We start from the raw sequence: 22,472 nt of genomic DNA, 5'->3' as shown, positions 1-22,472 counted from the left end.
AAGCAGTATATCACAGGTTAGTTTCCTAAAAAACTACCATTTGCTACTTCACATACAGACCATGGTGCTAACCTCAGGTCACAATTTGCTCTAAAGGAGCCCTGGAAACACAGATGTTGTTGTAATTTGAATATCTGTCACTTCAAACTCAAAGTCTCTGAGGATAGTAAGAGAGTGGAAACTAAATCCAATTATGGTCTCTGAGAGTGAGGAATTGGGGAAGAGAATAGATTAGATGAGGTTTTATGGTAGATCCCTTGTGAATAAAACCCAGTGGTTCTGAGACACAGACAGGCATGCATGCATTCCCTCTCTCTGGCAGTGCAATGCTCTGTGCCCCAGCCAGAAGGGCACTGCCAGGCACAGCCCCAGATCTTTCTCTTCCCGAGCCACATAAGCCCAAGTAAGCCACTTTTCTTTATAAATTTAGGCTTCCTCGGTACTTCACGGTAGTAGCAAGATACTAAGAGACCTTTGCTGACCCTTCACTTGCCCATCTAACAATTCTATTATTTTCAAAGAAGAGTGGAGCAGCACAAATCAATTTCTCCATGTGGCTGGCACTGGAGGGTGGAGATAACCCTAATGTTTTTCTTCCTTTCTCATACCCATTAAAATTCCTCAGTATAATGAAAATAATCCATCAGGCCAAGCAATATTACTTTCTCTCCTCAATTAATCTGCTGGTGATAAAAAGTAGTAATGAAGTTCAAAACCATTTTAATTACTTAGACATACTTTAAAAATAATTTTTGAAACATTAATTTTCAATTAAGTATTTAAAAATAGAGACAAGCAAAATAATCAGTATTATGGAGACTCATGTACTCACCAGCTATATTTAACAAACTTATTACCATGCTAGCTCTCTCTTTTTGAAATAATTTTCAGAGAAAATTTAGAACATAAAAGCCCAGATCGAGTTGCATTGTTTGAAGATAAAGGGTCAGAAGTGCACCCTTTATGTAACCCCAAAACCCTAGTGTTCCTCAGAGTCAAGAACTGGCAACATACAATAAGGCAATGACAACTGAAAACAAAGAAATGCTATTTTTAAGTTCACTAGAACTTAAACTTGAGAGTTGAGAGTTTATATGCCCCCAATATTCATCTGTTTACACCTAATCCCCAATGTGGTACTAGCCAAAGGCAATCTGATCATGAAAGCTCCGACCAGCACAGGAGTCACTGTGTTTTGATAATACACTTCAGAGAGCAGTCCCTATTTCACCCATGTGGGCACACAGGGGAAGGAGCCCTCTACAAAGAAGGAAAGCCCTCCCAGACATCAAAGATACTGGCACCTTATCTTGGTACTTCCCAGAATCCAGGATGGTGAGAGGTAAACTTGTGATATTTACAAGCTATCCATTTCTAATATTTTATAACAGAAACCACACAGACTTAACATGCTTCACAGACTACATTCTGCACAAATAATTCAGACGAGTCTATGATACTACTATACTTTTTCCTCCCTCCCTCCTTCCCATCTTTCCTTCCTCTCTCATTTCTTTTCCCCTCTCTCCCTATTTCTTTTCTCTTACACATTTTTTAAATATGAGTTCTTAGTTTTATTTATTATATATGAAAACGTTATGTACTCAGACTCTCTTACTTGTTTGTATTCATTATGATTCAGGAAAAGTTTTCAAACTTTTTGGGCTTATTCTTTCCATTTGAGGAACATAAGCCCAAATGTCTCTCTATGACACCTGATAAGCACCACGTACCACAGAAAAGCAAAGTCATCCATAACATGATGTTTTTGTCATTTTATATACTTTTATATAATTTACATAATATAAAAACAAATGCATTTCAGGTTCATAAGAAAGCAATAAGCAAACGATGTTCAAATGTAACAACACACTTACATTATAATCAATGCCAGGCTAAAACCTTCTGTACCTCAGTTTAACTAGAGGCTCAACTGATACTCTCTTGTGATTTGAAGCATAGCTTTGCCTTACCAGATTTTAAAAGAAAGTGACTATAAAGAAACACGAGACTCAGTTATAAAACAGGGATGCACCAGCGTCTCTCTTGCCACTTTGGCCATGATCCACTTCAACCATATGGAACACGATGATGGGTGCACACAGGAAACACGGAACTCAGAAGATCAGGTACTCTTAAACATTGCTACGTGGCACAGCTAGAGCACACATTTCATTTCCCTGTGAAAGACCCAGTTTGTCTAATTTACCTGAGAGTTCCTGAATGAGTTTTAGACCATGGATTCCACATACTGCAAAAGCAAGAAATAAATCTGACGTGACTTACCCTGACCTCTCCTCTGGTACCTCTGGCCTTCAGTCACTTGCCATTTCTAAAAAAAGAAAACGTATGAAAAGCTTACTGTGTGCTTACATACCAATTATATCATTTAATCCAGGATATAATTCAAATATGCTGCTGAATGGCAGCTTTGTTTTTTTTTTTTTTTAATCTTTGACAAGTTGTTGAAAATTGCTGTAATGTTTGCTATCATTAACCATCCACTTTACCAGTTGTAGACCAAAGTGAATCAGGACAGATCTGTTCAGAAAACCTAGACTGCTCCTTTTTTTTCATCCAAATCCATCTGTCTTTAGATTTTGAGTTAAATGCAGCGTTTGGACCTATATTTCATTTTAGCATACTTTTTTAAAAAAATCTTTAAATACATTTCAAAAGAATACACACACCAATTTTCTCTGCCTGTTATTCACTTAGGTCAGTTCCCTCCAAGTCCAAATTTACTTTTTTCCTTTAATCATCTCATCTCTAAATATGTCTACCTTATTTTAGAAGAAACAATCAGGCAGCCAAATTCAGCATGGACTAAGCCACATGGCTACTGGAAATTTCACATTAAGCAAATATCTTGATGTTACAAAATGATGGAAAGACAAGGGAGAAACAGTTGAGTCAAATTCTCAGATTTAACGCATTAATTTTAAGAATCCAGGGACAAGCATTCGGGTGCGGTGGGTTAAATTGCCACTAAGGACCCCTGCATCCCCTATTGGAGTGCCAGGTTGAGTCCTGGTTGCATCACACTTCTGATCAAGCAGATGATGGCCTGAGTACTTGGATTCCTGTCACTCATATGAAGGACCAGGATGGATTTCCTGGCTCTTGGCTTTGGCCTAACCCAGACCTGTCTATTGCTGTCATTTGAAGAGTGAACCAGCAGATGACAGATCTTTCTCTGTCATTCTAATGAAAAGAGAATGAAACGTTAAAAAAAAAAAATCCAAGCTTGTGTGTCCAAGAAAGGGATTGCATTTATTTAAAATACTTTGAAAAGTAAAAAGTTGGAGAAAAATGTTTTGGTATCTACTGCAATTTAACGGAATTATGGGAAGAAAGACTGAAGTGTGTTAACAGGAGAGTCGCCTCTTTTTCTAATTGCAATTTTACTTAAATCAAACTCAGGCATCCTCCTGGAGCCCCACTGCTATTAGAGTTTCAAGTCACTGCTGGCAAAGACACCCGAGCTCTTTAGCCATTGGGCAAAAGTGACTATAAAATAGCAGTAAAATATAAGTTGGCACAGGCACTTCCTTCTATCATACACTGACAGGGAAAAATAATGCAAGGAGAGCCAATAACTGTACTTAAGACAAAAACACACTTATGTGAAAAGCCTGATTCTGAGACAATTAGGTTATAACAGTGGATTACTAGAGTGGTACCAAGAGTCTTTAGTAAGTAAGAGTGTCAATGCATCCTCAGACCCTCCGTGAAGAAAATGAGAAATCACCTCCTATTTCTTGGAAACTGCAATTTGCTAACCATTTTTAAATAGAGGGGGGAAGCTCAGTCACGTGCCCACCCTGTATTCCCCACAGCTTCTAAGGAATGGAACCTTGCTTCATTCTGCAAGCCCCTCACAGCCCTGGCCTGTGTTCTTTCAAGGGGACTCGGCTCTGAACTTTCAGAGGGACGTGTTGTTTTACGTGAACACCAGAAGCTCTACACATCAAGGAAAAACATCAAGTGATGGAGGTTCAAACGGATTTCTAATCTTTGCAGTCCTTCAGTACTGATATTTTACAAACAGAGGCATAATTTATTTCCTATGAAACCGAATTGCTCAGCTCTCTGTTAATAGGATCCTCAGGGCACAAGGGATAGAAAAAGAGTTCTCATAAAAATAAGAAAGCTTCACACTTTCCTGAAATTCAAACTAGAAACAATAAATTAATAATTATGTTTGTCATGATTATTGCATATTTATCATAAATGGTTCTCAGGAAGTCAATGGAACAATGAACTTGAGTGGCCTAAGATTATTATTAATCTTGGCCTAAGAAGGGTTGAGGACCTTTCCTGTTTTGTTAAGGAAGACATCAAGTCAGTTGCAGGTTACATGGTCCAGTGAACTTGTTTTACCCCTTCTCCCTATGCTTTTTTCTCCTAGACTCAATGCAATTGGTTGCCAAATGTTTTCCTCCTAAAAGCTGGCCAGTGTGAAAACCCTCCTCCTTTTGATACAGAACTGTAATAGAATTCCCATCTGGTACAAATCATACTTTTTTTTCACCTCAGAGATGAGAATTTTTCAATCAGCCCCATGATCAAAGAAATGCATAAATATCTTAAACTGTCACTGAAGATGGATGGAGCAGCAGTGTACAAAAGAATCCCCACTACCGCAATGGCAGTCCACCTGTGCAATTACGCAGCTATGAAGCTAGCCTTTGGTAAGCACAATATTCAAACTATTTGGGGTTCTTCAAAGTTGATGCACTCCCATCATCTTTCCTTGAAATTAATGAAAGGGAAGATACAATAAGAGCATTAAAGTGGATGGCATGGAGCAACGGCTCCAGGCAAGCTTTGTGTTCCCTCCTGTGAAAAGTATCACCATTTATTATCGCTCATTAAAATTTAATTTTGTATGGCATCTTTAAAAGGTCATTTTTTAAATTGGAATTTTGTAGGCAACATCACTGACTGGTTAACTACTGTGAAAAAACAAATCTGCCTAGATTTATTGTTTTAAGCTATTATTAAAGAGGCACCTTAAAAAAACAAAACAAATTATTTCCCTCTTATAGTGAAAAATTGGTCTCCTTTCTAAGTAATTTAGTTTGCACAATATTTTCAGTCGATTTTTGCACTTGAAGCACCTTGGATACATAATGAGATGTGGAAAGACATTAGCATATAAAGAGTTTAAAGCTACAGGTTAACTATGACAAATTCAAACCAAAACAGAAACAGTACAAGAATGAGACGTGGAAAAGTGTACCTTAAATATTTTCTTTGAATTTAGCACAATAAGGATTTATTTTCTTCCATTGCATGTTAATTTGTTATGAACAATGATTACTTTGACTTCTGATCTGAAATGGTTTTAGGTACCTGCACAGTTGTAATAATTAATAATTCTTACAACGTCAATACAAAATAAGGCCTTTATTCTCTAAAAGAGGAAAATCTTTATTGCACCATGATTTCCAAACACTTAAATTCTTTTAATTTTAAAGATTTAAAAAGGCTGAGTGACACAGAGAGAAAGAGATCTTCTATCCTCCAGCTCACTCCCCAAATTGCTGGAGTGGTTACGACTGTGTCAGGCTGAAGCCAGGAGCCAAGAATCCCAGACAGGTCTCTCAGAGAGGTGACAGGAGCCCAAGTACTTGTGTTGTGTCCAAATTTCCCAATCAATGCACAAGGCACAGTTGTGGATGCAGAAGCAGAGGTTTATTTGTTACCTGCCGGCTGGGACCCCCTACCAGCACACTGCCCTTTAGCAGCTCACAGGCAAAAAGCCCCTTCGTTTGCATAAGAGAAGTTTTTATAGCCTCACACTTGCAAGGGTGCAGGTCATCTCCTAGGTAGGTTACCTTCTCGCTCTTTCTATGGCAAGGTATTGGAACCTAACATGTTCATTGGCTCATTTAAATGTATAGGCTATATACGTTATGTGGCCGGAAGGCCACACAAAGTGGATGAAGGAGGAGTCACTGGAGGGAAGCATTGGGCCATAAATTCCAGGGGAGCTTACTTTCTTTGTTCTCAAGGACCCCACCTGCCTCCTTCCCAGTCCAGAATGAGGCCTGTCATGGCCTTAAGGCTGGCAAGCGAGCAAACCAAAGTGAGAAACCAATATTTAGCAAGCTAGAGACTCCAATCCCTACACTTGTTCCATCACCCTGTGCTTCCAAGGCACATAAATGGGGAGCTGGATCAGAAACAGAACAGCCGGGATTGGATCCAGATCCCTGAAACAGGATAGCAGGGTCAGAGCCTGAGGCTTACCCCAATGCTCTACAATGCCGAACTCTTAAAAATCTTTTGAATTCCCGTATTACCATATACTTCATATACAATTTACTACTTAGCCCTAGAAGAACATATTGAGCTAGACACTGAGAAGATCTACAAATCCGGAAAACTAATATCTGAGGAAGGTAAGGGATGCCTGCTAAAAAACCTAGGCAAGAAGAAGGTAGGTAGTAGAGTTTAAGTCAAATCTCCACGACTTTCCCAGGTGGCTGCTGTTTCTTTTTTCAGATTCTATTCCAAGTTTGATGGGCAATTATTGAAAAGTTTGGAGAAATATAAATAAATATTTAGTTTATATCAAAAAAAAAAAAAAAACCAGAAGCAGAGTTGGGGACAGAAGGCATGAAGTATCTAAGAAGGATGCATGTAGAAAAGTTCAAGGAAAGTCTAGGGAAAAAAAAGAGATGACCACTGCAACTTCTACTGTCTGGGCTGTCTCCTAAAGCAACCATCTATCAGCCCTAAAACAGAAGCCAATGGATTTTTTTTCTGCAAAGTGAAAAATAGTAAATATTTTCTGCTTTGCAGGGCATACAATTACTGTAACGACTAACTACTCATTTTGCCTTTGCAGTACGAAAGCAACTGTCAACATCACATGAAGATAGGGCGAGGCTAGCTTTGTTCCAGTTTATTTACAACAAAGTTTGGGCAGCAAACCAGGTTTGGTCAAAGGGCACAGCTAGAGTGCTGCAAAAAAAAAAAAACATTTTTATTTGTTCAACATTATATGTCCCAAAGCCTGAAAAAAATAATGATTGACTAACACTGGTGTTAAAAATCATGCCAGCTAATACTTTTATATAGTTTCTTATGTGCTCTTCGTGCACATAATAACTCATTTGTTTCTCATAATATTCTAATTGATCAGTTAAATTTTTTATCCATTTTAGGATTTAAAGTAACCTAGGGATGAATAATTAATTTGTCAAGATAACCCAGTAAGTAAGTGGGGGATCCAGGATTTAAATTATCTAAGTGCAAAATACACAGTAGGATCTCAATAAATAATTGATTATTTAAACGAATGATTAAGTGAATGATTGAATGAGTCAGTATAGAGAGTACTGGATATTTTAAACATAAATATATATCTTGGTCTTCCAGGAAATATCTCTTTTTCAAATAATTTAGGTATTACATAGCCAGAAGCAAATTTTAAAAAAATAAGAAAAGGCAAATGAAATGATGAGAAACACTAATCTTCTATTGAATATATATACATATTTCTGTATTTGATTTAAACTAGTTATCTTATTTTGAATAGCACTGAACTCTGTAGATAAGCAGGTAGGAATTTTTAGATTTAAATGTCAAATCCAGTTTGTTATGAAGCAATGCAGAAAAGAAAAAAGGAAGACAGAAGTAGAAAATGCAGATCAGAAAAAGGGGGAAACCTTGTGTAGAAGAAATGTTGAAGATAACTGTTCATTCAACATGCATTTAGGATGGGTTCAATATCTATTTGGCACCAACCTACAGTTTCATGACACACTGATCAAAAAGAGAAAGAAAAATAATGAAGACTGTCCCATTTATAAGGCTTCCAATAGGTGATAACATAAAATAAACATCATGTAGACGCAGGATTACAAATCATGGTAAGTGCTACAATGAAATGGATGCGCACTCAGAAGTTAGCAATGGAGTTTAATTTAGATTGAAAGATCTGGGAAGGCCCCCTTAAAGGAAGGGTATTTAAACTGAGGGTTGCAGACAGATGGGAATCATCAGAATGAATTCAGGAGAACTCCAATTTCAGGTAGATGGCCAGCACGATTAAGAGTAAAGAGGAAAAAAAGAATTTTACAGTAGAGGTATTTTTTAAAACTCTGTTTTGGGTGAAGAGCAAGTCAAAAATCACAAAGGCAAGTTGGAATAATCCATCAGGGTTTGCTGATCATACTACGACTTTCCCAGGTGGCTGCTGTTTCTTTTTTCAGATACTATTCCAAGTTTGATGGGCAACTATTGAAAAGTTTGGAGAAATATAAATAAATATTTAGTTTATATAAAAAAAAACAGAAGCAGAGTTGGGGACAGAAGTCATGAAGTATCTAAGAAGGATGCATGTAGAAAAGTTCAAGAAAAGTCTAGGAAAAAAAAAGAGATGACCATGAATAAGACTGGGGAGGAAGTGCTACTACTGGGGAGGAATGGATATTTTGTAGGTAGATGTCATTATGAATTTGTGGGTCAGATAAAGCAGGTTACAGAATGAAAATGTCAGGTCTTAGAAGGGCGCATAGGTTGGAATGCAAAAGTAAGATTTCCGGTGCTTAAATGTGAAATACATGAGGCACATTCCTGCAGAGATGTCAGTGAGGCCGTGGATTCATAGGAGTCTCTCTCAAAAGAGAAGTATGTCTCTTACTGCGGTATAGTACTCTAAAGAATACATATCCCATAATTTCTTTATCCAGTCTACCGTTGATGGGCATTTAGGTTGGTTCCAGGTCTTGGCTATTGTGAATTGTGCTGCAATAAACATTAGGGTGCAGACCGCTTTTTTGTTTATCAATTTAAACTCCTTTGGGTAAATTCCAAGGAGTGGGATGGCTGGGTCGAATGGTAGGGTTATATTCAGGTTTCTGAGGAATCTCCAGACTGATTTCCATAGTGGCTTGACCAGTTTGCATTCCCACCAACAGTGGGTTAGTGTCCCTTTTTCCCCACATCCTCGCCAGCATCTGTTGTTGGTAGATTTCTGTATGTGAGCCATTCTAACCGGGGTGAGGTGAAACCTCATTGTGGTTTTGATTTGCATTTCCCTGATTGCTAGTGACCTTGAACATTTTTTCATGTGCCTGTTGGCCATTTGGATTTCCTCTTTTGAAAAATGTCTATTGAAGTCCTTGGCCCATCTCTTAAGTGGGTTGTTGGTTTTGTTTTTGTGGAGTTTCTTGATCTCTTTGTAGATTCTGGTTATTAACCCTTTATCTGTTGCATAGTTTGCAAATATTTTTTCCCATTCTGTCGGTTGTCTCTTCACTCTCCTGACTGTTTCTTTTGCAGTACAGAAACTTCTCAATTTGATGCAATCCCAATAGTTGATTTTGGCTTTGACTGTCTGTGCCTCCCGGGTCTTTTCCAGAAATTCTTTGCCTGTGCCAATATCTTGAAGGGTTTCTCCAATGTTCTCTAATAACTTAATGGTGTCAGGACGAAGATTTAGGTCTTTAATCCACGTTGAGTGGATTTTTGTGTAAGGTGTAAGGTAGGGGTCTTGCTTCATGATTCTGCACGTGGAAATCCAGTTTTCCCAGCACCATTTATTGAATAGACTGTCCTTGCTCCAGGAATTAGTTTTAGATCCTTGATCAAATATAAGTTGGCTTTAGATGTTTGGGTTGATTTCTGGTGTTTCAATTCTGTTCCATTGGTCTATCCATCTGTTTCTGTACCAGTACCATGCTGTTTTGATTACAACTGCCCTGTAGTATGTCCTGAAGTCTGGTATTGTGATGCCTCCGGAGTCATTTGCAACAAAATGGAGGAATCTGGAACACATCATGCTGAGTGAAGTAAGCCAGTCCCAAAGGGACAAATACCATATGTTCTCCCTGATCGGTGACAACTGACTCAACACCAAAAAGGAAACCTCCTGAAGTGAAATGGACACTATGAGAAATGGTGACTTGATCAGCATAGCTCTGACTGCTAATGGACAACTTAATACATTATCCCTCATAGTATTTTTTTTTGTCTGTTCTACTTAATATGACTGGTTTAATTCTGTAATTATCACACAGTTATTCTTAAGTGTTGAAAATTAACCGAAATGTGATCCCTGTTAAACGTAAGAGTGGGAATAAGAGAGGGAAGAGATGTATAATTTGGGACATGCTCGGGCTGACTTGCCCCAATTGGTAGAGTTGGAAACATACCAGGGGATTCCAATTCAATCCCATCAAGGTGGCATGTGCCAATGCCATCTCACTACTCCAAGTGATCAATTTCAGTTCACAATTGATCATAATGAAAGGACTAAGAGTCAAAGGGAGCACATAAACAAGTCTAGTATCTGCTAACACCAACCGATAGAATAAATAAAGGGGAGAGTGATCCAACATGGGAAGTGAGATACTCAGCAGACTCATAGAATGGCGGATGTCCTAAATAGCACTCTGGCCTCAGAATCAGCCCTAAAGGCACTCGGATCTGGCTGAAAAGCCCATGAGAGTATTTCAGGCATGGAAAGCCAAGACACTCTGGCAAAAAGATCTCTGTGAGTGAGATCCCAGTGGAAAGAACAGGTCTTCAAAGAGGGAGGTGCCTTTCTCTGAAGGGAGGAGAGAACCTCCACTTTGACTATGACCGTGTCTAAACAAGATAAGAGTCGGAGAACTCAAGGGGCTTCCATAGCCTTGGAAACTCATAACTGGTGCATAGGGAGATTACTGATGCCATAAACAGGAGTGTCAATTGGTAAAGTCAACAACAGGAGTCACTGTGCACTTACTCCTCATGTAGGATCTCGGTCCTTAACGTGCTGTACACTGAGGCTTAATGCTATAACGAGTACTCAAACAGTATATTTCACTTTGTGTTTCTATGGGGGTGCAAACGACTGAAATCTTTACTTAATGTACACTAAACTGATCTTCTGTAAAAAAAAAAAAAAAAAAAAAAAAAAAAAAAAGAAAGAAATTTTCAATTCCCAACTTGACTCTCACTGGGATTAAACATGACAATAGGTCTGATCTGATTTCATCATCATTTAAAAAAAATCATCTATTATTTTTCACTTTATGTTTCTGTGTGGGAGCAAACTGTTGAAATCCTTACTTAAGGTATACTAAGCTGATCTTCTGTATATTAAGATAATCGAAAATGAATCTTGATGTGAATGGAAGGGGAGAGGGAGTGGGAAAGGGGAGGGTTGTTGGTGGGAGGGACGGTATGGGGGGGGAAGCCATTGTAACCCATGAGTCGTACTTTGGAAATTTATATTCATTAAATAAAAGATAAAAAAAAAATAAAATAAAATAAAATAAAATACATTCAAAGATGAAAAAAAAAAAAAAAGAGAAGTATGTCTTAATGATAGAAAATGGTAATTATCAGGGCCGGCGCTATGGTGCAGCAGGTTAACACCCAGGCCTGAAGAGCCAGCATCCCATGTGGGCGCCTGTTCTAGTCCCAGCTACTTCCCTTCTGATCCAGCTCTCTGCTGTGGCCCGGGAAAGCAGTAGAAGATCTCCCAAGTCCTTGGGCCCCTGCACCCACATAGGAGGCCCGGAAGAAGCTCCTGGCTCCTGGCTTTGGATCTGCGCAGTTCTGGCTGTTGCAGCAATCTGGGGAATGAACCAGTGGAGGGAGATCCCTCCTGCCCTGCCTCTGCCTCTGCCTCTCTGTAACTCTGCCTTTCAAAAAAATAAATTAAAAAAAAAAAAACTTAAAAAAAAAAGAAAATGGTAATTATCACCACTGGGATGACATGAAGTCATGGGTGTGGAAGATCACTTAAGGAAAGCCTGTACAGAGAGAAAAAAGTAACTGATATTCAGGAGTGTGGCAGAGAGTAACTATTGAAAGGGACTGAGAAGTAGTGATTAGATAGGTGCATGAGGCAAGTCAGAAGATGAGTCTTCAAGAAAGAGGTGGGGGGGGTCTGCGCTGTGGCCAGCAGGTTAAAGCCCCGGCTCCATAAGGGAGCCAGTTTGAGTCCTGGCTGCTCCACTTCCGATGCAGCTCTCTGCTATGGCCTGGGAAAGTAGTAGAAGATGGCCCAAGTCCTTGGGCCCCTGCACCCACGTGGGAGAACTCAAAGAAACTCCTGGCTTCTGGCTTCAGATCAGCTCAGCTCTGGCTGTTGTGGTTATTTGGGGAGTGAACCAGCGGATGGAAGATTTCTCACTCTGGCTCTACTTTTCTCTGTAATTCTGTCTTTAAAATAAATAAAATAAACCTTAAAAAAAAGGTGTGGTCAACTGTACACAAAGTGGTAAGAAATCAGATACAATGAGGCCTGAAAAGTGCTCCTTGGGTTTCTAATACAGAAGTGACTGGCATTTGGGCATGGGGGATTTTATTTTAAAATATTTTTTTAATTTTAATGTTTTTGACATATTCAATCTGATTTGTAGATACAATTCTAAGAAGACAATGATATTCCCTTCCTTCTTCCCTCCCACCCTCCTTTAAATGCTCCTTCCTTCTCCCTTTCTTTCTTTTTGTAGTTTTGTGGATAACATACTTTAAATTTATATTACAATCATAAGGCTTAATACTTCACCAACTAAGAAATTTAACAAGTAGAAATCAAAAAGTCCCTAGGTTCGTGAGAATATAGACAATGGCTATAAACAGTAATAGAATGGAAAAATGATCATTTCAACTATTACAGGAAATTTAAAGTAATCATTTTAACCAAAAATATTTTTCGGTCACAGGAAGAGAAATAACATGTGAGTGGCGAGGCAGCATGAGAGTAGGGGCGTTGCATCGTGTACAGACAGCACCCAACTTTTTATGATAGCTCAGTTCATAATTTTGATACAATCAGTGGTGCAAAGCTGCATTCAGCAACAACTGTACTTTAAACTTTGCATTTTGATTTTTACCTTGGACAATGAAACGTGTGATACTCCTTCCCAATGCTGTGGAGCAGAAAACACAGCTCCAACTCTGTCCTGTGATCATGAAGGGAAACCACTTACCCACACTCTACAGCGTGCTGTACGGCTAAGCTAGGATATTTAGGTGGTTACATCCACTTTCAACACAGGACATTTCAATCTATGATGGGCTTATCAGGATTTCACTCCATTGTAAGTCAAGGAGCATTTGTACAGAAAATAGTTTGAAAAGCTTTAGGGTGAATTATAGTAGATAGTAGAGTATCTTCAGAAAGATGAAAAGGCAAGAGTAGTGATTACTAATGTTTGCATGTCAGTTGGAGAATACATTAAGGAGGAGGAGTGAGGACAGAGGAATAACAGTGGATCTGTGAAAAGCTACAAGGAAAAGTAAAAGGATAAGGAAATGCGGGCAAGCAAAACAGAAGGTTGAAAAAAAAGAGAAAGTGTAAGGCAATGGAAAATGAGTTGGGGTTAATAAGTATGGACAACAATAAAAACTAAACTTCGATCAACCGCTGACTCATACCACAGGGATTCTCTGGGAGGGTGGAAGTTGATTCCACATAATAATTTAAGAGTAATACGGATTACACAGTCTCACTTTTTCCCACTATTTATGGGTGCAGTCATTTAAGCTTAGCAACATTACACAGTAGTCGCAGAGCTAATGAGTTTTCCATCCTGTGGGGCTGTCAGCACAGAGAGTCATTTTCCAACTGTCAGGGCAGAGGATTCGGTCTCTGGATGGTGATTACACTGCTTTAAATGTTTATATGGAAACTCTCCCTATCCAGAGGAGGAGCTATTACAATGAGCGCTCTCTGTGAATGATACACTGCTTCCTCTTGTGTTCTCAACACAGGCATGACTAACATGCTGAATCCATCAGAGAAGCACAGACACTCCTTACAAGTTATTTTCTTAAACTAAAATGCATTGTGAAAGACTAGATGTCTATTTCTTTAGTTTTATTTATCTTTTATTCATCTGTTTACAAAACAAAATTTCAAAAATACCCACTAGACAACAGGAATAAGAAACATTAAAATGAGCAAGATAGATAGCCAGGGTCCAGCTGTCATGGAACTTAAGTTCTAATACAGGAAACACACTTTATATTTAGTGAAGCCATCTTACAAACATTTGGAACTCAGAGCAACCTTGAGAGTAACACGGAGTAAGCAGTCTCATTTCAATGATAAACTGAAGGACCTCTCTTTAAGTAGGGTCACCCAGTCAGTACCAACTGCAAAATTATTGGAAATGCAAATTCTGTGGCTTCAATCTAGAACCAATAATTACAAAAACTATAGGATGGGGACAACAATCTGTTTACCAAGATCTCCAAGTGATGCTAATGCACACTTAAGTTAAAAAACACTGGTGTGAAGCAAGACTGCACTAAGTTAATAGACTAGGCACTGTGTAATGAGTTCTAGGAAAAATTGCCTATTTAGATCTGGTTTTCCGAAAGTAAATCCTAGCTTGCTTTCTGGTATAATTTGACACCAAGGATTACAAACACAGATTCCCACAGGTGACATCAATGAATGAAGAAGCCCAGGTGAGAGAGAAAACAGCAGCTTAAGTGAGGTGATGACTGGCAACCAGATGTTACCAGCGAGAAGCAAATAGAAGGAATTTAGCAAAGATCAAAGGACAAATCCCTTCTAGAAAAAGTTTTCAAAAAAGAACTTATCTATGTGTGCAATCTCTTCATTAACTATGAACAAACGCTATCCTCTAAAAAATATGTGTGCAAAAAAATAAAAATAAAATTGAACAGGGAATAAGTGATACAGATTGAGACTGAAAAACCAAGTAAATTTGGTAGAAAGACTGCCATACTGTGAACTTTGGTAGGGTTTTTGATGTGCACCATAAGGGAAGTATAACTCTGCAGGATAAAGCTAAGAGGAGTAGGAAGGAGCTGATTAGATGCCAAAGTAGAAGTGATAGACTTCCATAATGAATTTTTGCCTTGATTGTCTCAATCAAGTTCATTCAAATGCCATCAGTGGAATCAAACACACTATTGCCATTTAAGGTATCCAAAGATGGAAGAAATAGAAGGAATTTGAATTTGCAATTCTTCCCCTATCAGGTATCTGTATCACAGAACTGAATTGACTAGAAGTCTCACAAGTTTAAGACAAGCAAAGCGCTATAGATTGAAATGACAGGAAAAGATAAAAATATTGGATAAATTTATTAGTGTCAGAGATAAGATAAAAAAGGCAAGAACCATGGAACTGTTATGTATCATAACTATAGAGAAGTACATAGCTTTAGAGCAGGAAGACAAAACTACCTGGCACACTCAGCACAACCAAGTCTAGAGGCATTTCTTGTTGCCTTTCTAATACATACTACATGATAATTTTGAGGGCACCTCAGCATCTTTTCAAAGGTTCTTTGCTCTTGGAACATCCTATTTCTTGTATCTATACTCACCAGATGTTCATGGACCACAAAGATGACAATGGTCAGCCAGTACAAAGAGGGGCGCAGATGACTTTCCTTTGGGGGCACTGACCAATGTGGTAGTAGAAGATGCTTGCTCATTTTGCTTCTGTTGTTTTTAATAGAAATGTAACTGAATAGTGTGAAGAGGGAATAGTGAGAATTTTAATACTGTCCCTCTGCCATTGAGAGCCTGTGTCCTAGATGCGTACCCAGGAAGTGCTCATGAACACGAGGTCCTCAGAAATGAATGCCTTTTGCATTAGCAAAAATGAAGCTGCTCTTTTCCATCAGCTTTTCCCAAAGTGACACAATAACATCAGATTCAGCTCAAAGCTAAACAGGCTGATTTTCAAATACTGTCTACTTAGACATGCTCACGGTGTCATTACTTGTGTCAACTGTAACATATATTTCACTTGATTACATACTGACCTGAGTCAGTTTTCCAGAGAAAAATGTCCATTTACATATTTTTAAAGTGTCTTTTGATTAGTATGAGTGTATTCTTTAATTTCCAGTTCAGGTTCTGTTCTATCCTGATTGATTTATTTAATAATCTTATTTAGGCAACAGAAAGGAGTGGGAATTTCTAAATGAAAGAACAATAACCCCACTGGCAGTGTTTTAAATCACATCCTGAATGTTCAGTCACCCATCAGTTCACAAAAGGGTGTGTTCTCACTATACATCCAAGGGTTCTTTCCTCCTGGAATGTCCTTTGATCTAAAATCTTTATTTTTCAGATTTCTGCTTATCTTTCAAGATCCATCAAAGATGATACCTCCTCTGTGGAGCCTTTCGGGACCACTTGAAGCAGAACTAACTGGTTTCTTCCTGCCTTCACAGCGCTCCCTTCTATATGTAGTTTGATTTTTAAATCATTCTATAATTATTTACACGGCTGTCTTCTCCAAAAAACTTGCTCAAGAGTAGAGTCCTATCTACACCAACTTCTAAATCCGGGCACTTCTCTGCATATCTACCATGCAAACTGTTCATTTTATAAATCTGAATGAGTGATGAAACAATAAACCAGAGTATGTTACATAAGGCAAGACTCACTTTATTAGTATAAAGTTTGTTAAATGTGAATGTTTCAGTGAAGAAATAGTAACCTGAAACTGAGCTGATTAACTCACAGTTCAAGCTACAAGACAAAGGTATAGCCCAACAATTTGCAATTCTCATGACTTTCGTATGCAAATAAACAGAGTTAGGAAATATATGAATTCTGTTCACATGATGCTGGCAAGCCGGAGGATTCACTCTGTCAGTCTCACTCCTCTATAGGACTGTGTAATCATCATCAGATTTTTTTGTAAAGTACCAAAGTTCATCTCATTTTTCCTAAGATTCTAGTGCCTATAGTAGTCAGATATGAATCTGGTTTTCCACTAGGAATGAGAAAGAATGCCTAGTGCATTCTTGGCTTAAGAAGCACAGGGAGTGATGTGAGAATGCAGCCCTATTCTCACTCATTACTTTTGATTATTTCTATTTTATAGTAACTGTACCTTTGAATGAGTGGGGATAGGAGGAATTCTTGTGTCGTGAAATAGTTCTTGTATATCTTGTTTTCACCCTCATGCTTTGAAAATATATTTTAAAAATAATATCTATTGTGTCTTCCATTCAAGATAGACAACAGAGTTGCTAGCAGAACAGTGTTCATATTTTCCCCCATGTGTATATACATATGGATACATACATTGATACAGCTGTAAGACCGACAGTGCTGGTGACACTGGAAAATGACACACAATTTGAACAAAAGGGGCGAGAAATTGCAGGTCTGTGTCATTTCATGCAAAAGAAAATACGGAAATTGTTGGAAAAACACAGAAAAGTCGCAGAGAAGTGTTTGGCAACTGCAGAAGGATTGCTGCTTCATGCAACATTGTTCCTTACTATTTCTATCTTTAAGTAGATGATGCTGTGTTCTGTTTATGTATGAGTTTACTTCTTAGCTTTGCTCCCTGATCCACAGTTGGACTTAATAGGTGACAGTGTCTTTGGAGGATCTTAGGCAGTGTCAGGAGAGCAGGAGCTGTATTAAACTACACACCTGTAAAGGAGCACAGAACTCAGAGAGGAGCAGCCTGTTTCTGATTCCCTAAGACTGAAAGACTAGAATAATAGCTCCTACATTGTTCTGTATCGTACATGCCACAGTTTTAAGAAGCTTAAGGAAAATCAGGCAAAACCTAACCCTTCTAGTGTGAAGCAAAAGGAAGTTTTCATCTGTTCTGTTTTAATTTGACAGTTTTAACTCTCCTATCGTGATCCTGTAGATAAATCTGTCAGTGTTTTCTGGACAAAGCCAGTCACATATACCTTCCAGCTCATGTTCTGATACACAAATTCCCTCTGGGACTTCTTCTAATGACAAGTCAAATCTTCTGTTGGGACACAATTCTGCTCATGTTGCTAATTTCTTAATTTTCTGGCCCCTACCCTCTCTGTTTATGATAACATATCACTTGAAACTAAATGAGATTTTTTTGTTTTGTTTTGTTTTTAAGCCTTCAACTGTCCTGCTGTTCAATTTCCAGCTGAAGTTATAATCTTCTGTTTGGGATGCCACAGATGATTTCTGTAGAAATGACTGTTATATTCATTATCCACCATTTGTTGGAAGAGTGGAAGAAGACTGTGATTAAACAGAAATTGGCTTGGATTTTACTTTTAACTTCTACATGACTTTCAGGACATAATCAAAATATTGCTTCTGGTGCTTCCAAAGGTTTTTTTCTGTATTCCATGCTTGGACAGTACAAATGGGACTGAGAATGAGTTGCTGACTCTACTGTTCACCACTGCAGAAATCCACATTCTCTACTATGGGCCTTGCCAGTTCTTCCTGACAAAGAATAAGTGGAATATTCCCACAAGGAAATTGTGGCATAGCAGATTAAGCCTCCACCTCAGACACTGGCATCCCACATGGGTGCTAGTTCGAGTCCAGGCTGCTCCACTTCTGATCCAGCTCTCTGGTAATGGCCTGGGAAAGCAGTAGAAGGTGGCACAAGTGCATGGGCCCCTGAACCCATGTGGGAGACACCTGGGGAAGCTTCTGCCCCAGCCCTGACATTGAGGCCATTTGGGGAGTGAACCAGCAGATGGAGTATCTTCTCTTTCTGTCTCTCCTTCTAACTCAGCTTTTCAAATAAATAAAAAAAAATCTTAAAAAAAAGTAAGAAAATGAATGAAGAAAGATTACTTTCAGGGAGCTCACTGAAATATTCACACCAGAGGCTGGGATCACAGAGAGTGAGAAAAATAACTGAAAAAAATCATATAATATTTACCATGTACTTGCAAAGAAATTAAAACATAGTTATTTCATCTTCATTTAACAACCATGACCTGAACAACTGATGGTCTCACCTCTATAGTGACATCTGTCTCAATCCTGTTGACTGAAACATTGTATAAACTCACAATTGGTGGTTAAAAAGGAAATTAAAACAGATTTGTATTTCTTAGTTGATAAAGAGCCCCGTCTGTCTTATATCCTTAGGAGCACAATTTCTGTTACCAAACCCTATGTACATGTATTAAGAGTGTATATACCTATCCATGGCCTTACCCCTGCCATTTACAAAAGAAAAATACAAAACATAATTAGATCTTCAGAGTTTACTGTGTCACATTTCAAATCCTCACTAAAACAACCCTTGTATTAATCCAAATTACCAGATTAACCACAAAATCTAATTTCCATCTAGAAGATCCATGCAATGAGAGTTAAGATTAAGCTTTTTGTTAAGGTGAAATATAGATGATAAGAGTAATCACATAAAATAACATAAAACCTAGGGTTAGGTGTTGGCCTGCTGTTTAAGACATTTGCATACCATGTGCAAGATTTAATTTAAAGGCTCAGAGTTAATACCCACTTTCGTATTCTGACTCCGGCTTCCTGTTAATGCAGACCCTGGTGGTGGGTCATGTAACTGAGCTCCTGCCACTCGCATGGAAGACCTGGTTTGCTTCTCTTGCTCCCTATTTCAGCCTGGCTCAGCCATGGCCATCTCAACTATCTGGGTGGTGAACCAGGTGGAGAGGGACTCTCTCTCCTCTCTCTCACTCTTTCTGTCACTTAGTTAGTATATACCTCTTTACCTCTCTTTCTAACTCTCAGGATAAAACATATTTATGTGCACACATATCCTGAAGTGTACTTGTGCATGGAACTAGGAGAAGGTGAGTTCCCTGGATTTGCCAAGGTGGTAACTGCGATTGTTCCACACAAAAAGACACAGGTGAATGGTGAGTGGACCAATGACACAAATACATAAGCTGCAGACATTTTCCCCTCAAAATTTCAACATCTGGATGATTACAAAAGCTAAATACTGCACACTACATACTTACATAATATTCATATGCTCAAATATTCATAAATCAGTAAGGGATGGAAATATAATTGACTATCCTTGTCAGTGGTTGGGAAAATAAAAAATACAGCAGTAGTAAAAGACTGGTCAATCACGTGATTTGACAAAATTTTAAAAATTGTATGAGAAGAGCTAAAAAGAAAACAGGAAAGAGCTTCTACAATATATTCAACCCCAGGCCGGTGCCACGGCTCACTAGGCTAATCCTCCACCTGTGGCGCTGGCAAAACGGTTCTAGTCCCGGTCAGGGCGCCGGATTCTGTCCTGGTTGCTCCTCTTCCAGTCCAGCTCTCTGCTGTGGCCGGGAAGGCAGTGGAGGATGGCCCAAGTCCTTGGGCCCACACAAGCATGGGAGACCAGGAGAAGTACCTGGCTCCTGGCTTCGGATCAGCGTGGTGCACCTGCCGCAGAGGCCATTGAGGGGGTGAACCAACCAACGGAAAAAGGAAGACCTTTCTCTGTCTCTCTTTCTCTCTCTCACTATCCACTCTGCCTGTAATATATAATATACATATATATATATATATATATATATTCAACCCCATTGCAAAGAAATGTTAAAAGGACAATGTGACATTACTACAAAATGTTAAATATGCTGATTCTTTTTTTTTTTTAATTAATCGTCCTTGTCTCAACTGTTGAGAAACAGTTTTCAGGGTTCTTTTTATACTATTTGTTGAACCCCTTACTTAGTACAGAGTTAATCTTATGTGTATCAAGTTAAATGTGCTGATTCCTAACCATAGTATTCTACTCATTGGTGACTATGTGAGAGAAATATTTGGACAAGCACACAAAAAGGTCTGAACAAGAACACTCATGGTATCCATGCTTTTGATAAAGAAATGAAGAATACTATTCAAGCCTTCATGTGGGAAGGACTAAAAAGAACCTGTGTCATCAACATTGGGAGATACTCTGCCAAACTCAGGTAGAGATCTACGTAGAGAAGTGGCAATGGCTCTCCAATCACTGCATGAAAAAGCAGGTTGCTGACCAAGATGCAGTGAAAGAAGTGTTTTTATGTTGGTATGTGAGTATTTTTAAAACAATATTTATATTCTCACAGTTCCAGAGGGCAAAAGCCAACGATCAAGGATTCAGCAGGAATTTTTTTGCTGAAGCTTCTTCCCTTTGACACTACTTATATTTATATCGCACACATGAAATACATCATTCTAAATGAAGACAGCTTTCTATAAATGGATTGAAAATAGTCTTGAAGGATATTCACAAACATTATTTCTGAGTAGTTTCATATTACAAACTATTACAGCATAACATGTATTAGTTTATGTTGTTTTAATTTTTTGCCAAAACATTCTCATGGTTTGCTATCTAAACAAAAGCAATGAATAATTTTTACTTGTGAGAAACATTGAATAGATGTGATCTGCTGAAACAAGGAAAAAATTAATAAAATATACAGAACATTGTCCAGAAGTTGGTTCTCAGGAAAAAAGATCAATAATCTTTGAGCAATGGGCAACAAATGAGGGGATGCTTATAACTAATCCTCTCAATGCCTTCAGAGAGAGGGTAGGCTGAAACACAAGATGGTGGGGGCACGGAAAAGGCTCAGAGGACTTCCTGAGTTGGAGAGAGAGGGCTGAGATTCTGAGCTAGCTGAAGTTGTTACCAGAATTTGCAGGACATAGTACTAGAGAGAAAAGAGAAGTACACAGAGACGATTCCAGAGTCCATAGGAAATTATTATTATTATTATTATTATTTTGACAGGCAGAGTAGACAGTGAGAGAGAGAGACAGAGAGAAAGGTCTTCCTTTGCCGTTGGTTCACCCTCCAATGGCCGTCGTGGCCGGCACGCTGCGGCCGGTGCACCACACTGATCCGAAGTCAGGAGCCAGGTGCTTCTCCTGGTCTCCCATGGGGTGCAGGGCTCAAACACTTGGGCCATCCTCCACTGCCTTCCTGGGCCACAGCAGAGAGCTGGCCTGGAAGAGGGGCAACTGGGACAGAATCCGGCGCCCCGACCGGGACTAGAACCCGGTGTGCTGGCGCCACAAGGCGGAGGATTAGCCTAGTGAGCTGCGGCACCAGCCAAGGAAATTACTCTTAAGAATTCAGCAGAAAACTAATTTGTGAACACATCCAAGGAAACTCCCAAAGCTGGAGAAAGAACCAACTGAAAAAAATGCACCACAATTACTGACAATCATGGTGTTTCCACGAATTATGAAACACGAAGTAGAGCAGGCAAAAGGCTGTTGCCACATGATATACAATAATAATCCCAAGGAATAAGCAGAGCTCTAGTCTCCGGTCTACCTAGCAAATTTTTATAGCAAAAGCTATTGGAATAAAAATATTTTAAAGAACAAAGCACTCTAATATGCACTGCAGCACAATACAAAACTATTCAGTACTCAACAAGATAGAGTTCAGAATATCTTTCAACCAGACAAAACTGTCTACAAAAAAAAAAATTATATAAAGGAAGCTTTTAGGTTGAGCTCATGTACAGGAGTCAAATTAATTAACTGAACTGACCTTAAACTGACCCAGATGTTATCATTCACAGAGATGGATGTTAAAAAAAGGTTTTATGATTGTCTTCCATATGTTCAAAAATTTAAGTAGACACATGGAATATATAAAAAAATCCAACTTAAATGCACATATAAAAATTATAAAGCATTACATAAAAAGTACATCAGGCCTTGTCATGACAGAACAGACATTTAAAAAGAAATGCAGAATGACTTGCTGGAGA

General features: G+C 38.7%; 1 long non-coding RNA gene across 1 annotated transcript in view; it reads right to left on the bottom strand.

Annotated features, from left to right (window-relative positions):
- Window positions 1–2,169: 2,169 nt before the first annotated feature.
- LOC138850057 (uncharacterized) overlaps window positions 2,170–22,472 on the bottom strand; it is a 581,129-nt gene continuing 560,826 nt past the window's right edge. Inside the window, exon 5 of the long non-coding RNA XR_011389432.1 lies at window positions 2,170–2,332. This is a non-coding gene — a long non-coding RNA (uncharacterized lncRNA). The remainder of the gene's footprint in view (window positions 2,333–22,472) is intronic.

The sequence above is a fragment of the Oryctolagus cuniculus genome, chromosome 6, assembly GCF_964237555.1.
Source record: "Oryctolagus cuniculus chromosome 6, mOryCun1.1, whole genome shotgun sequence".
Lineage (NCBI taxonomy): Eukaryota > Metazoa > Chordata > Mammalia > Lagomorpha > Leporidae > Oryctolagus > Oryctolagus cuniculus.
Note: the sequence above shows the minus strand (reverse complement) of the source record. Positions and strands in the feature narration are given on the sequence as shown.